At 28.5% G+C, this 5318-nt stretch overlaps 1 long non-coding RNA gene across 2 annotated transcripts in view; it reads left to right on the forward strand.

Moving 5' to 3' along the window:
- Nucleotides 1–3602, forward strand: part of LOC110263421 — a 5095-nt gene extending 1493 nt beyond the window's left edge. Inside the window, exons 3-4 of one of the 2 annotated variants that reach the window (XR_002349059.1) lie at nt 2026–2101; nt 3274–3602. This is a non-coding gene — a long non-coding RNA (uncharacterized LOC110263421). Of the gene's footprint in view, nt 1–2025 lie in introns of both variants that reach the window. The other variant, XR_002349058.1, reaches the window with a different exon arrangement.

Consider the following 5318-nt stretch of genomic DNA (forward strand, 5'->3'; position numbering starts at 1 on the left):
TTTTAGTCATAGTATTGATATTTTTTTATATTATATATAATAAATATTTGAAAGAAGAGAAATGAAAATATAGATTAGAAAGATAAGCGGTGAAAATTTAAAACTAAATAAAAAACTAAAAAAATATGTATATAATGATAATATTTTTTATTTGAATTATATTATTTTGTTAATTTTATTTTCTGTAAAATAGAAAGGTAGAAAAAATAGAGAATGAGAGAAAAGAGAGAGAAAGATAAAGATGAAGAATGAGAGTGAGAGTGGAAGTTTGTTAATTTTAGAAGAAAAAATTTATTTTAATTGTAATAAAAAATATCGAATGATATATTTTGATTTGTCAAATTACTAATATAAAATATATATAGAGTGAAAATGGTAGAGAGAAATAGAAAAATAGAGAAAGGTAGATGAGATAATTTAAGAAGGAAATTTATTAATTTTGGAGAAAAATATTTTTTCTCAATTTTAATAAGAGAGTGTCATATGACACATTTGGTTATTAAATTAGATAGTAATATATGATAAATAATATAAGTATATTTCAATTTAATTTTAATAAAATTAAAGAATGTCATGTAGCACATTTTAATTGTCAAATTAGTAATTAGTCATTGATATTGATAATTATATATAAAAGAGATAGAATTGTTGAATGAATGAAAGAGATAGAGAAAAGAAGAGGGAGGAGAGGAGAAGTCTTTAATTTTAGAGGAAAATATTTTATTTCAATTGCAATGAGGGAGTGACATGTGACACATTTTGGTTGTAAAATTAGTAGGGAGGAGGAAAGAATTCTTTAATTTTGGAGGGAAAGATTTAATTTCAATTACAATGAGGGAGTGATATGTGGCACATTTTGGTTATAAAATTAATAAGGAAGAGGGGAGAATTTCTTATGGAGGAAAATATTTTATTCCAATAGTAATGAAAGAGTGACATGTGGTATATTTTGGTTGTAAAATTAGTAAGGAAGAGGGGAGAATTCCATAATTTTGGAGGAAAAGATTTGATTCCAATTGTAATGAGAGAGTGATATGTGGCACATTTTGGTTGTAAAATTAGTAAGGAAGAGGGGAAAATTCTTTAATTCTAGAGGAAATGATTTGATTACAATTGCAAAGAAAGAGTGACATGTGACACATTTTAGTTGTAAAATTAGAAATTAGAAATATATAATAAATGCAAGAGTTCTGATGAAAATGGCCATATGTAGTATAAGATACTTAGTGGGAGAAGCAAGGTTCAAAATCTTACAAGATTTATCCAGGGTACCTAGAATCTCTAGAGCTTGTAAACTCTTGTTTTATGTGAATGAATGATATTTGCTTTTTACAGTTTTAAGTTACTATTCTCTAGTTCTTTAATGTCTAGCTATTGGTTCGGAAGACTTGTATTAACTTGTGATTAGTGTGTAATTTGGTTAGGTTGTGAACAACCGGATATAAACTATTTATACAATTTAAGTTGATGCTAAATCTTTTTTATGATAAAAAAGTGGGAATCCTAGCATTCACAGAGATATAAATTTTGAGAAATAAAATATAAAGCAATAAGATGATTGTACTTGCAAGATGCACAAAATTTGCATTAGCCTGTACTGCATAAAATTCAGATTTATAAATAGATGTAGACACATTGCAAATGAGGACTATAGGATTTGCTGATTTTCTTGTAAATTGATCAACAACTCAAGGCTTGGGAAGCTTTAGGGTCAGACAATTAGCAACACAATTCTTCTAGAACTGTTTGATAATCCTAAATATGTTGAAGTGTAACTATTTTGAAGTCGCATCAATTAAATATGATTATATACTTTAGCTTTCTTATATTTAACAGGTTTAGGAATTTGTAATTGAATTGAAACTGTTCGAGGTACCATTAAAAACACTAATCACTTCTGAATTATCTGAAAGGTCCTCATACATTATGGGTATTTCATATTTCAATAGTTCTTTTTCTTTGGGGCTATCTCTTGTAAATTTCCAGGAGAAAGTGATAACTTTATAAATCTGGCCTTCATAACAGATGGAACAAGTCACACATTACTAACATCTGATTCGCAGCAAATTAATTAGATGTCTTTCTCATTGTATGCACTAAGGTTAGTTACTAACATCCTTTTTTTTCTGAAATAATGTTGCTGATTATGGAAATTGGTGCTGATGTTCTGATTTTTGATGATTAGTACTTTTGTTAAGTTGAAAACTTTATTGTTGATACTTTTTTTTGTGGTAGAACATTATGTGTTTGTCATTTAGGTGCGTTTTGATATATTTTAGTTATAAATTTTGATGTTTGAAGTTGTTTATGAATTTTTATTGATAATTTATATATATTTTATTATGTGAAATTTTGAATTTTATTAGGTTAGAAATTATTGAATTTAAATATTTGAAATTATATATTGTATTTTTAATAATTTTATTTAATATTTAATTAAACCGGTTGAACTTCAGTTGAATCCCGAACGAACCATCAAACCAGTGAACCAGTCACTTTACCAGTTTATTAACCGATTCGGTTCTCGCAACCTTGATAATATGAAGTTGGTTCCTTCATGCAAATGTGTTTAGTTCTCTTTTTGTTATTTTTTAAATATCTCTTTAATTTCAAGTGTTGAAAGTTCTCTGAGCATCTCCTTTAGATTATCTGCCAACCCAAATTCAAAGTTAGCTACTCCTCTATCACTTACTGGAACTTCAATATCATTAGTTTCGGTTGTTTAGGTATCCCGACACTTCTTCCTCATTTTTTCCCTCATTGATACATATATGCATGTGTTTTGTATTGTTTGCTATCTTCATTTTGTATTATTTAAAAATATTTTTTTGGTGGCTAATATTATTTTTTGGTGGCTAATATATATATACCCTTACTATTTTTGGTTTTTCATGGCATTTTTTGTTATTGGTTTTTGCTTCTTGATTTGTTTTGTTCTTGCATTTCTCTGTTCTTGCTATGGTTTGTTCTTCACTGCTATTTATTTGTTGTTCGTGGCTTTTTGCTATTGTTTGTTGTTCTTCAATACTGCTACTTTTTTTGTTGATTTTTAATTTGTTGTTATTCACTATTGGTTGCTGCAACTGTTATTTTTATTTTAAATTTGTTAATTGTTATTGATTTTAATTTTAATTTATTGGTTCTATTATTTTTGTTCTTGATTTAATTTTTTATCTACATTATTGTTCTGATGGCCACTATTTTTGCATTTAATTTGTTGTTGATTAAGTAATATATCGATGTTCTTTTTTTGGTTTTTGATTACATTATAAGTGACAACATTGGTGAAACTGAAGGTGAAACTAGTGGACATGTTCTTTATGCAATTGATATGCCAGATCTTAGGTGTTGTTTGTATTTTTTATTTTTTTAAAATTTTCAATGTGCAATGAAGAATGAGATGTGTAATATATAATAAATTTTATAGAAGCATGATTACTTTTTTGCAGATTGAAATATCTTTAAAGAAGTGAGTGAATACTTACCTTTATTTGATATTGTAACTGAGTCTTTTTTTTTTTTACTAATTTAGTCATATTTTTTAGAGTTATTAAATAGATAGAATAACATTTGATCAAACCCAAAGGCTTAAGTTTTATTAGGTTAAGCTTCAATACCTAATTTCTTTAAATATGGTTTGAACTTTTTTAAACATGTATAATTTTGATGAACTAATTTTATTTGTATGTGTTATTATCTTTTAGTTCTATTACTAAAATAAAAAAAATAATATACTTTTAGCATAGCGACATACTCCCTGTTGATGATGGTGACAAATTAAAGATTCTATTGCGACTGAAACATTTATGAGATACCTATCAATTTGTTACGAGTTTAAAAGGAATTTGCAATGATATTTGCGATAGTATTGCAACTAATTGACTACATATTATTTCTTAGCAAATTAGCGATTATTTTATAACTCTACTTTCTCATTTTGAATAGCTTTGGCTTAGCGACAAAATTTCTACAAATTTGATTAAGGATTTTCAAAGATTAGCTATAAATTTGCTACAAAATGCGACAGATTTGTGATCATATTAGCGGACAACTTGCGACGAATTAGGTTCGGAAAAATTCTTTGCTAATTAGCGTCAACTAAGCATTTCATTTTGTCTACGAAGTTAACTTGGATTTAGCGATGATTCTGCTACAGTAGAGTTTGTCGTTAATTAGCGACTACCTTTTAGTCTATTTCTTCTATGGAACTAGCTTTTACTCTAGTGATAGATTTGCGATTACCTTTTAGTCTATTTTGTTTGCCTCACTGATATGTGACTTGTAATTAGCGAGGAAAGCATTAGTTGATAGGCGGTAGCTAATCCGTCACAAATTATATTTTGCGTCAGATTAGTGATGATTTTACGACTATTTTTGTGGTAGCTAATCGGCCATATTGTTGTAGTGACAGTGGTGGCGGAAGTGGCAGGCCATTTGTAGTAGCGACCGCAGGACATTTGCAGTAACAGTGGTATAGGAGGTTGACAGAGAAGAGAGATGAAAAGGTTAGAGAGAGAGGGGGAGGGTGAGTAGTTAGAGATAGAGAGAGGAATGTGAAAGGTTAGAGAGAGAAAGTAAATTCAAAATAAAGGGGCAAAGGGTTTGCAGTTCAAATTTACGACACGATTACCGTCGGATTTACCGTCAGATATCTTCGATGGTAATGTTGTGGAATCACCAAAACCCAGCATTCCATTAAAAATGTCTACCATTAGATTTTTCTGACGGTAATTCCGACGCTAAATTTGGCTCCTATTTGTCTTGTTTTTCCTCCAAACGTTACCGGCAAACTTTACCGTCTGAAGAAGCTATCTGTCGGTAATTATTTGGCATGACGAATCCTACAACAAAATCGTCACTAAATCTGACGGTACTCAATGCATTTTTTGTAGTGACTAGTTTTAAATTCGAGTAATAAGAATTGTCCAACCAATATAACAAGAAAATAGAGATAGTATTAAAGAAAACAAAGAATATGTATTGGAATTGTTGGTTTACATGATACAAGAGTCACCCTATTTATAGGGATATTACCAACTAACTTCACAAGTATTTGTCATTCATCTACTCACTATTAACTCTCAACTACTCAAAAAAATTAAAAAAGCATGTGCTAAAATAAAATGTAATAAGAATGAAAAGAAGGTTTGATAATGTATTTTGGATCTCTTTGTTATTTGGTTGTGCTTGGCTGATGGTTCCTTTAATACAATATATAAATTATGTTATTTTTTTTACGAAATAATTTATTGTATCATATGTTTCTTGAAATAACAAGAATTTTGTTTAAGTTAAAATAAATAAAAAATTAGTACGTT

The sequence above is a fragment of the Arachis ipaensis genome, chromosome B06 (assembly GCF_000816755.2).
Source record: "Arachis ipaensis cultivar K30076 chromosome B06, Araip1.1, whole genome shotgun sequence".
In the NCBI taxonomy this organism is placed as follows: domain Eukaryota; kingdom Viridiplantae; phylum Streptophyta; class Magnoliopsida; order Fabales; family Fabaceae; genus Arachis; species Arachis ipaensis.